At 44.0% G+C, this 12,327-nt stretch overlaps 1 protein-coding gene and 1 pseudogene across 5 annotated transcripts in view; one reads left to right on the top strand and one right to left on the bottom strand.

Moving 5' to 3' along the window:
- The window catches only part of LOC147027794 (heterogeneous nuclear ribonucleoprotein L-like), a 107,915-nt gene that overhangs the window by 71,138 nt on the left and 24,450 nt on the right, over window positions 1-12,327 (bottom strand). The gene's annotated exons all lie outside the window — the stretch shown is intronic.
- LOC147027796 (uncharacterized) lies at window positions 130-1,855 on the top strand (annotated as a pseudogene).

Below are 12,327 nucleotides of genomic sequence, written 5' to 3'. Positions count from 1 at the left end.
CTGTGTGATCGCTTTTGCAGCTGATGACCCCCTACGCGATTGATATCAGATATCACAACAAATGCTGGTTGAAATATGTGTGTAGTTACCAGAAAATGAGCGAAGATGACAAACTCCCACGCATGCACAATGTCAAATCTCCGGGAGGCTCAGACTATCTTCTTTGACCACATCAGAACAGTTATTTTTGATGAACATGAACTAAGGTCAGTGCAGAGCCTCCTCGAAGACAACAGCTCTATCATATCTCATTATGGCTTCCAAACATCCAGTGTCAAGTTATTCTATATCAAAGATATCCTGACCTGGGAGTTTGAGGACAAGATCGGATTCCACTCCCACCCTCAGAGGAACCAGAGCGACCTAGTCTATGACATGTCTGGGGGTGGTTCATATGTCGAAGCAGCACTCTCCGCCATCGGTGTCAGCAGTGAGCAAATGGTGCGCAATGTGGCTGAGCGGTTAAAGGATGACGTCAAGTCAATCAAACTCAATCCGTGGCCGCCGAGAGTAGAGGAGCTAGAAGAGGAGGAAGAGCTCTTGCCTCTCCTGGTCGAGCTGCAATCTGCTTTGCAGGGGAAGGAGGGGATAGATCTGTCTCCCAGCACATTCCCGTATGATGCACCATACTCAACTAAAGATAACGAGCGAGACCTGCGGGTACAGGGTCAGGCACATATCCCCAATGCCTACATGAAATTGAGCGACCTCTTCCCTTCTACCCAAGTGTTCAAAACACTGCTGTGTAGTGTGGCAGCGACAAGGGGCGGCTGCAAAAAGTGATATGCGACTCCCTGACAGACCTTGCAGAGAGTGTCTACTCTGTTGGCTCCCACTGCACCAACTTGTCAACCCAGCAACAAATGGAGAACGACAGCTTTGACCAGTCTGAGGCTGACACTGTCAGTCCTCTTTTCCACTTACGCAGTTCTGCGTGAGTCAGGCTGCACTGGCCCTGTTGTTATTGATACCGCTGATACTGATGCCAATGTTGAGGCAGCGGTCATCTTGCGGAAGCTGCCCGGAATGCTCTGTATCAAGAGGAAGCAAGAGACTGTCTTATGCCGCGGCCTGGTGACTGACGAAATGGCACACTGTATTGTGCAGCTGCATTGTATGACAGACTGTGATGCTAACTCAAGCTTCTACGGCAAGGGTAAGAAGTTGGTGTATGACCGGATGGCGAAGAGCCCTGTGGCCCGACGGCAGCTCTCGCAGTGCGAAGATAGCATTGACCTTGAGGAGGAGGTGCTAGAGGAGCTCTTCCAGTTCACACATGTCATCTACGGCGACAAAAAGAGGAGCACCATGGCTGAGGCCCATGCAGCGAAGTGGAAGACACTGAAGAGCAAATCATTCATCCGTCTCCTTCCAGATGCAGATAGCAGATGCCAGCACTGCCTGCGTGCAAACTACTTGGCGTATCTTGTGCGCCACCCCTCCAAGAAGCACCACCCCTCGCCAGTCAGACATGGCTAGGAGCTGGTGGGTGGTCGCTGTCGCCCTGTCCGCCACATACGACCTGCTTTCCCGATGCATCTACCTGCACCAGGGCCAGCTGAAGAGATCGAGGAAGATGATAACAAGGAGGGGGATGAGGAGGGAGATGATTCAGAATCTAATGAGGCAGAATGCTCTGATTCGGACTAGTCATATCTCTCAAGGTCATATTGATTCATCAGTTACAATGTCATAACAATGTGAAGTATGACACGAAAGCATAATTGGTGACTTCTAAATATGTTATTATTTTTTTTTCATGTTTTTTTCTAAAATGTGTTTCATTTGTGTTGTGGTGTCATTTGTCTACAGAAAATGGCCAAAATGTAGCATTTTCAGGGTAAAATGATTTTGTATTGACATGTCTTAAGGAGTTTCATTTGCAAACTGTTCAAGTTACAGCGATTAAAAAGAGCTTATTTTGAAGTGTAATGAGTTTACTTGACCTGCATTCATCAATTATCTATATTATTCATCAGTTTACTTTACTGCAAGAGATCCTTATGGAGGTAGTTGCTTAAAGTACAAAAGTTACGTTTTCGCTCGACCGGATGGCGGCCATCTTGGATTTCTGGGTCAAAATGATGTCTTAACGTCAAACTAATGTCAAATTCAGAATCCTCGTGGTCAGCTTACCCGAAAAAGTGTCTTTGTGCATGATTCTCAGTGCTCTGGTTCAAAACTTAATTTTTCAAGATGGCACTGCCAGCCATCTTGGATTTGGGCCTCTGGCAAAAAATGCTGGGATTTTTGGGAGGGACATGGGGGCTAAATTTTTTTATGAAAGGGCAATAGAAGTCAAATCAATCATCAAACCTTCTGAGCCAGCGAATGGTCATGGAATTGAGGTTCTTGAGCTAACTATACGAGTTGACAGAGTTTGGTCTTCCTTGGACTTGACCCACAGCTCAAGATACCGTAAATCAATTAAGGTCCTAATCTCACTTAGTGTGATCTACTACTGCCTTTGTCATTCAAAGAAAACGTTGTCGCATGTACGGCCTAACGCCACACAGCTGCAAACCATGCTGGGTGGGAATCGCACACGCAGAAGTCGTTTGTCTCAAAGATGGCCAGCTTAATGCCAAATTTAGCATGGAGCACCCCAAGTTGAAGATACTCCGTGATTTAACAAATGTGTCCAAACGTGCTCCTGATCCCATTTTTAACAAATTTCCCCTCCGGGGATGCTCAAAACCAAATCAGAATTTGTGTGGGAAACAATGGCAGGCTGACATAGTACTCTCAGCACAGCTACATGGAAGCCATGCGAGCTCGAGACAGCAACATATTGGGGTCCACCACATGCCAGATATATCCACTGCTGTCACACAGGTTTTAAAGCTTCGGCCCCGACTCCCGCACCAGAGGCGAGGCAGTCAAGCACCGGGGATCATTCGTGACCTCCCGATACAGACAAACGGTGCCGCCCACCAACCAGGGATCACCGCCCTCACGGCCAATCAGGGGCCTGCCCACCAAAAGGGCTCCAACCTTCTCCAATTACCCTGAGAGGATAAAATGGCTACTCCCAGCCCATATACCTGCAGTCCTTCGCCATCCTCACCTCACCTGGCCCTGCCCAATTCCAAAATTATTGAGAAGCATAAAACACAACTGAATCGAACTATTATATTCACTATGAAGGAACAGTGCTGTCACTAACACAGCAATGGAAAACTTTCCACAAGCAATTGATACAAGACTAAAAAGTCTTCAGTCTCAAAAATTACATAAAGGTTGATGTCTTCGTTCTTACAACTGGCCCCCACCCCTCTCCACACACCCCAGCCCAAAAGAGTAACAAAGAACAAGTCCAAGTTAAGTGACTCAATAAAGTGGGGGGGGCTCTGTCAGTTGAAGACTCCATTAAATCACAAAGACCTATAAATCAGGATGCACAAAATATGACCAGGAAAAAAAAAGAAAAAGATTGCCAACAAGATATTGAGGCTTCTTTATCAGGTGAATGGCAAGAACACTTAACTTGGTTCATGGAAGAATGCAGGTTTCAAAATCTTATCCAAAGCCATTTTGAGATGGCCAAGATTTTGTCTTTAAGATTAACAGCAAAAAAGAGTAACTAGAAGGGCACTCGATAGAGCGGATACCTTGGCCACGTAATGCCTGATCCACGGGAACATATTTGGCCCAATACATTTTTTAAATATCATGCTATACAGTACTATACTATATCGTTTTTGGGCCGATCTCTCAATGGTGAAGAATCACTTTTAAAATTAAGTAATTCTCGTTTCCAGATCCGGATTCGGATCTTCACCAAAATATAATCAATTCGTCCTTGCGACACACACAACCTGTCCACCAAGTTTCACCTGAATCCATCCACAACTTTTTGAGATATCGTGCTATATATAATTTTTGGTCCGATCTCTCAATGGTGAAGAATCACTGAAAAAAATTCTAGTTGTCGGATTCGGATCAGGATCTTCACCAAAATATAATCAGTTCGTCCTTTCCACACACCGAACCTGTCGCCAAATTTTCACCCGGATCCATCCACAACTTTTTGAGATATCTTGTACACAGACAGACAAACAAACAGACAGACAAATGAAAAATCACTGTGACAAATTGGCAAACAGCACAAAGTACAATGGCCCTCAGTAAAGTGCATACCTCTGCCAGGTGGAAGAGTATACATTTTGTATCCCACCGATGGGCTGGATCCGAGCCAAAATTCAATCCGCTTATTCTTGTGACCTCTTCAAATCATCCACCTTGTTTGGTCATAACTCGTCCATAACTTTTTGAGATATAGTGATATATTTAGTTTTTGACACCATCTATCAATTTTAGAAATTAGGCATGTGATTACCTTTTGACCTTAAAATTAATTGGTAGTTGAATTAGGAAACCTCAAAAAATGCTCTTCAAATTTCAAGTCAGTCAGATGAAAATTGAGTATTTCAGTAAATTTTCCCCCAAATTGGCCTTTTGGCTTATTTTGACATTTTGGCCCATGTTTACCTCAAACTTAATAGGTGGTTGAATTCAGTGACCCGACATGAAAATTTCAAGTTAATTGGATTAAGATTGAGGATTTTAGAAAATTTGGCTCAAATTGGCCTTGGTAGACCTTTTCGGGTGACCAAATTTTACGAAAAACTTCAATGCGGGACCGTTGCAGGGTCAGTGACATTAATCTCTTTAAAGATTTCAGAACGATCGGTTGAGCAGTTTGGGCTGGAGGCGAGTGGACAAACAAACAAACGAAGGCGATCAACACGTGTGTATATATATATATATATATATATATATATATATATATATATATATATATATATATATATATATATATATATATATATACACATATATATATATATATATATATATATATGTATATATACATGTATATTGTTGTGGGCCGGGGGTCGGTGGCGAGAACGACCACGAGGTGGGGGAGGTTTGCGTCGTCTCCCACCAAACCCCTTGGAATTGTAGGCCGTCGCTCGGATAACTCCACAACCGGCGGGTCGTTTAACCGACCGTGGTCGCCAATATTTCAACCGCGTAGCGTAGGGTCTATTTGTCTATAACCAATTTACCTAATTAGCTACGCGATTTTGACTACCGGGGAAACCACACCCTCGGCACGTCTTGCTCAAATCGGGTCACTCCACAGACTGCGGTAGCGTTCCAACTACCGACTACCAACTCCGGTTCGGGTGCAGCCGAGCGGAAACTGCCAAAGCCGTGCCGGCTACAATGAACGGATTATCGGGTATAAAAACCCGGCTAAACTCAGATCCGAACCATGCTGGACCAATGCAAGAAGGGACAGAAACGAACTGGGGGCATTTCTAACAAGTTTTATTTACAGTAAATGAAGACACAAAGCAAGATTTAACGCGAATATGCAAGTATTTACAATGATCCAAAAACACTTATTCAGTTCTACTTAAAGACGGGCCCACACACTCAAACGATTTATTGAAAGATCCCCGCAGCCAGAGAAGGAGAGACGAGCTGGGGGTCGCAGTTCACGTGGGTACCTGCACGTTGAAGGGAGGGAGTGTTCCGCGGTGCGGCACCTGCTATTGGTCGTGCGACTTGGCCCAGTCACACGTGTGGGGCACGTGCCCGTGGAGGAAACCGAGCGGGGCAGTCGGAGTCCCAGGGCGGAGATCAGGGTCACGGACGGGACCCAGGACAACTCCACGAACACCAGCAAAATGCAGAGTTCACACCAACCAACTTGCTCCTCCAAAAGAACTCTCGTTCCTCCTCCAAGAGACTAACTCAGAACCAACGACCGAACCCCCTCAGAACTCTCCGCTGAGGATGGCGTCGTAACTTTTATGGCCCTCCCCGAACGGGGCGGGGGCTCGGTGGAACAGACATCACTGTCTGCCCTGATTGGACGGCGCTCTCATGGGTCCGTCATTTCTGGGAGGAGTTTCGGCCATGCCGGGGAAAACCCCGCCCCCACTCCACGCGTGCCCAAACTCGTCAAAAAGAAGTTACAAAGTTTGTGGAAGCCGAGAAGGAACTGCCAGAGATTCTGCCTCGGACAGCGAGTTGCCGGTTAGGCGAGTGAAGCGCTTGTTCAGTGGTGTTGTCGGTTTGTTTGTTGGATGGTTCGTTGGATGGTTCGTTGGATGTAATAACCTACCTAAAAGAACATCGCAACGCACACCTTTTATTCTCCCACTAGACAAAAGGAAGGGACCTGTCTCACATGTACTTAACGGAATAACTGACCTTTGGGACATCTGTATGTTTGAATGCATATGGTTTCCAGATCCGAAATATATACATATACATATATATATATATATATATATATATATATATATATATATATATATATATATATATATTGGGGAGAACAAGTATTTGATACACTGCCGATTTTGCAGGTTTTCCCACTTACAAAGCACGTAGAGGTCTGTAATTTTTATCATAGGTACACTTCAACTGTGAAAGACGGAATCTAAAACAAAAATCCTGAAAATCACATTGTATGATTTTTAAATAATTAATTTGCATTTTATTGCATGAAATAAGTATTTGGTACAGAAATAAGTATTTGGTTCCGGTTCCCCGGAACCCTAGGGTTCCGCAAGAGGTCACTCGGGGTTCCGCGAGAAACAGTAATATATATATATATATATATATATATATATATATATATATATATATATATATATATATATATATATATATATATATATATATATATATATATATTGCCAAGTAACAAACAGACAGACAGACAGAAAGGGTTGAAAACATAACCTCCTTCGCCTTTGGTGACAGAGGTTATTTTTTTTAAATGGAAGTTAACGGGCCACCATCATTTAAAACAATAGTAGTAGTGGCTTCGATAATGTACTCTGAACAGACCAAATTAAAAGGGAATATGAGGGAACAGTGAAGAATCACACTTTCTGTGCTTGGAAAAGAAAAAAATAAGTAAAAACAATCCCACCAACCCTCAATGGATCCAGGAACTTGAGCATACACTGTTTTTTGCCAGCAATTTCACTTGATACTGTTTCGGGGCGGACGTCGGCCGCAAGCACGACCGCGAGATGGAGCTGCAGAGTCGGCTCGACCGTCGCCCGGAATTCAGATCGTACATCTTCGGAAAACTCCAGAAAGTATGAGTCCCTTTTTGGACTGTGAAGGGTCAATATTTCCACCACGTGGTACTGGGTTATTCACCAATTTTCAAAATACCGAGAGACCACATGGCGATCTACCGAGTCTTCACACCCTCGACGGCACCCATACGGAACGAGCTGCTTAGTGTACTCGAACCGTGTGACCCCAACGGACGGTCATCAAAGTCCCGTCGGTTCAAATGTCCCCTTTACAGCCGTAACCGCTTTTACTATTTCTCCAACACGCAGAACACTCAGCCAATGAAGGAATGGACACGAACGAGCTGAAACATTGAACAAATGGGGTTTATTTATGCAAAAATACCACCGAGCGGGAGTGCCGGTCATCTCTGCCAGAGGTCGACAGAAGCAAAATCAAATTCGGGGCATCTATAACCGAAAGGTGAATTTCAGGTCGAATTCACTTTATTTCAGTGTCGATCAAGTCGTATCTCGGCCACAGAGTAGAGGAGCGCGCACACGCAAAACCTTTACGTGACTCAACGACGCGTGACTCAACGACGCGTCTGTTCTCGCGCGTGGTGTCACGTGACGAGCCGTGACGCGGCGGACGAAATATTTTTTATACAATCATAAAACGTCTCTTTTGCACAGGAATTTTTACAGAGACCTGTAAAGCGTGTTCTAAAACCCTCAAAAATGTAAACATTAATCTCCCAGACCCCAACAGTAAGCATTCCCTCGAGGAGACAATTCTAGGCTTCATCCGGTGCCTGCCAGAATCCACGGCATCTCGGCACCCACAGCCACCCACCCAACGCATTTGATGCATTTCCCTCATTAAAGGTGAATTTCAGGTCGAATTCACTTTATTTCAGTGTCGATCAACCTTATGCAGTGCGAAAGGTGGAAACATAATTGAATTTGAAGTTAAAATCAGCGCGGGAGACCGTGTTGAGGTCTCCGGCACACCAAGAGGCGGATAAAAACTATAAATCGGAACGAGAGCAAATTTCAAAAAAATGTCTCGTGTTGTTCTCGATAATAGTCCATAGTATCTGAATCACTAATAACATTTGATCTCTCTTGATAAATGAGGGACGAGATATGATTTTAAATCGACGATTTTCGCAACTTTGACAGCCTCGTGACGTTGACCTCGACCTTGGACGACCTTGAAAGTTATATCGTTGTGCATGTCTCATCGACCTCTATCCATTCCACTATTGGTTATTTGTCTCCACTCGGTTTGATTGTGGACGGACATACGGATGTATGGACGGACGTACGGACTTCGAGACTGGCTATATTAGGTCATCTCGACTGAGATGTAGAGATAACCTAATAATGGTGGGGAAACTAGGGAAGCACGTAAAAGCAGAGCTAAACCGAATATAAGAAATGCAAGTATATACAGCAAAGGCACTTAACAGTTTACTACTTAAAGACGGTCTTCAAGCTGGTCGGTCCGGCGAGAGGCGAGCCGAACCCGGACACCGGCGGGCGACCCTTGCGGTTCCTGCAGGGACTGGCGTCGCTCGAGCTCTCCATCGTGGTGAGGAGGATAAGGACGGCGTCGACCACGACCGGCCAGACAGGCTCCCTGAGACGAGCGCTCCAGCAAGACGAGATGTCCAGGTCGGGAGATGCCTCTTTCCTCTCTAGCTTTTCAGCTCTTCCGCTCTTCGACCAGCTTCTGCCTCCCCTCTTATGCGCCTCCGCCGACTCGACCCCTCCCCGACTCAGCCCGTGGAGAATCCCGGAGCAGAGGGTTGTTCTTATTCTCTGCAGGACTGTTGTAACGGTCGTTTCTGTTGTCGTGCCCTCGCCGGCTCGACCCCTCCCCCACTCTGCCCGCGGAGAATCCGGAGCAGAGGGTTGTCCTTATTCTCTGCAGGACTGTTGTAACGGTCATTTCTGTTGTCGTTGCTGATTTGTTTTCCAATAAAAATCCTAACTATAAAAATAAACCACAGCACATTAACATTTATTTACCCACGAGACAAGGGAAAGGAAGCCATCTATAAAACACATACTTACCGATACAACTAATCTATAGGACCTGAATATTGTGTGCGATAGGTTTCCAAATTCGTAACAATACTTCGTTACATTGCCGAGTGCAAAGCAATGTTTTCAGCATAGTAATAAGAACTTCAACTTCAAGTTATATCAGTGTTTCTCAACCGGGGTTCCCCGGAACCCTAGGGTTCCGCAAGAGGTCGCTAGCGGTTCCGCGAGAAACTAATAAATCGGCTAATGTATTTTTGAGTAGTTTTTGTTTGATTTAATATTCGTAATTTTACTATACACGTACGGCATATTGTTGGAAACTCCTTGGTTATTATAATAGAGGCTTCAACCTCTTATATTATTTACAATTATAACAACCATAAGGAATGTACTTAACGATGTCTATATGGCGCCAGTGTGAAACCGCCCTCACTGGTTAGTGGACGTCCTGTACGCGGCGGATTCGTGTATCATTGAGTGACTGACTCAAGTACGGGACGCATGCACGGTGTCCATCTATCTTCTCTGTGCTTCCCAGCGCGAAGTCTCTCTCTCTCTCAAGGTTAGTTCTTCTGTTTACCCTTATTGCTTCAGCTTTATTTGTTTAAGTTTTGTTTATCAAGTTACATGAGGTGTGTTTTTTTTTGTGAATTAAAACCTCGGTGTGAGGTCTCATAAACGAGCAGTATGTTTTTTTTTTCATTGCCAATAAATTTGACAAAAAGGGGGTCATTTTTTCCTTAAACCAGGTATCCGAAAAAAAATATATTATATTTACCACATGAACTACGATAAAAATATAAAAGAGCTCGATATTAATAATGGTATATAATAATTTTTTTATGCAGGGGTTACCTGAGACATGAAAACTATTTCAAGGGTTGCACAAGGGTAAAAATATTGAGAAACGCCGAGTTATATGCTTGGCATTAAATGCAACAAAAAAACGACACAGGATAATGACACAGGTAATAGGATGAGTTTTTGTAACAAACAATGGAGACAACTTGTTCAAATTCATGACAATCGGCCAATTCAATTCATAGATCAAGGATCTCTTTGCTGAACGAAGAGCGCTTTCTCCGACAATGATGGATGGGAACAGTATGAACACGTCGAGTTTGTTCAAAATATCCTATAAAATTCCACCAAGCCCTTGCAAGAAAGCAAGAAGCTGTCACTGAGGTCAAGCAAAAAAATTGAGATTGCGAATAATCACAACAAAAAGTTTGATTTGTAGAGATGAAAGCATGTTTTTGTGAGTCGGAGGTGGTGGCGATCAATAATTTAACATTTGTGCATTATAATCTACCACAGAGGTCACGAATGATGGTGCAGCATATGCAGAGGTAGACTCAAGCACCAAAATACTGACCTTTAAAGTCAACCGATTTGGCCTGACCGTTGCAACAAGGGGGAGGTATGAAGGAGGGGGTCCCCATGAAAATCACAACCATGCCTAGGAGTGTCCAAAAAAATTTTTTTTAAACAATTTATCCTCAAAAAATAAATAAATAAATAAATAAAAACCTTCTACAACACTATACCACTGATTGGGCACAACTTACCTTCAAACGAAACACTTCAAATCCAGTTTTCCGTTTCAAGAACGGAATAACAATCCAAGTGCCCCTCACAGGACACGTCATCGACGTTGTTTAAATCTCAAGGGCCTAGTTTCATGATGGTTAAACAACTCTTCTGTTGGTCAAGAAAATATTGCACGTTTTGCTCCTTCATTTTTATGCAAGCACATGAGCTCGTGCAAGTACTAGCCAGGTACTTCATTGCTAATTTTGAAGCCAGATCTATGAATAAAGAGAACTAGCAAACATGGGGTGAGGGGAAGAGCCCCAACATGAGGTGATGGATTTGTAACGGAATAAAAAACAAGGCTGAGAAATACAGCATCGTGGGACTTATGGTGGTGCTAAACATGTTATCCTTTGATGAGACATATGCTGAGTTTGGTGACAATGTCGGCCTCAAAATTAATTGCAATACAGTTAAAGAAGCAACATTTAAAAAGGTATGATTAGAAACAAGCCAAAGTCGTTCATACACTTAAGCTCCTGCTCTTCATTGTACGACCCACAAGCCACTGGTGACCCCTGGTGGCACAAAGTGTGGCCGATAATACACAAATGTGAAAACAACCCATCATAATCCACCATAAATGCTATCAAATTGACCCAATGGCTTCAAATGAGTGGTCCAACGCAAAGCAGAAAAGTAACATCACTACATCAGGATATTGTTGCAGTATACAATTACGCTTGCAGCCCAGAAGTGGCCCCTCTCTAAAACAATTGTGAAGATCACCGACTTGGGCGATTCATCTGTGAGAATCCTCGGTGATTTGCCTCATTATGTTGCTCGGGCTTTGCTCAAAGTACACTTAAGCTAACATCGCGATCATGTGTTTATCCCGTGGGATTCACCCACAAATAAATTCAACCTGCTGAATATCGCCCCATATAGGTTGGCATTCATTGGGAAGAAGAAATTCCTCCTTCGTTGCCCAGCTGAGGGCAGAGAGAAAAACGACGTCACAAAGATCCTGCCATTTGTACCCAGTGTGCTCTGGGAAGTGACGTCACTTCCCCCAATCTCAGTGGCTATGCATGTGAAAGTCAACTCTGGCGTCTCATGTATCTGTCTGCATGTGTGCATGATTTTTGTCACAGCTCTCCACAAGCATTCGAGCCGGTAAAAATAAATAAAATAAATAAACTAAACTAGAGAGTTCATACAACACCTTACCCCACGCAGTCTTGACGAAAAAAGGGACATGGGTCGGGTCTGTGAGCAGCAAATTTGATTGGTCAAGATTCTTTAAAATGCTGGAATTTTTTTTTTTGTATACCTTGTCGAGGCTCGTATGAGAGCTAACACACAACGCACATCAAGGGGGGCATGAGACAGGAGGGGAGGGAGTGGGAAGGACAAAATAGTGGGGAACAGAGACATTTGGAGATCTGTGGAAGGAAGAGGGATGGAACTGGGAACATGGGGAATAGAAGATGGACATTACAGGGACTTTCAGGAAGGAAAGCAGGGAATTTGAAGGAAGTGGGCTTGGGTGGATTATCGGGGGTATAAAAGATCGAGGATTTGGATGGGGGATGATAAGAGGTGGTGGTGAACAACTGTTTTGAAGGCCTGGAGGGAAGAATGGAAATGAATAGAGTGAGGGCGTTTATTCCAAAGGCAGGAAAAA

Source organism: Eptatretus burgeri, chromosome 4 (genome assembly GCF_056783735.1).
Source record: "Eptatretus burgeri isolate ZD-2024b chromosome 4, Ebu_testis_v1, whole genome shotgun sequence".
Lineage (NCBI taxonomy): Eukaryota > Metazoa > Chordata > Myxini > Myxiniformes > Myxinidae > Eptatretus > Eptatretus burgeri.
Note: the sequence above shows the minus strand (reverse complement) of the source record. Positions and strands in the feature narration are given on the sequence as shown.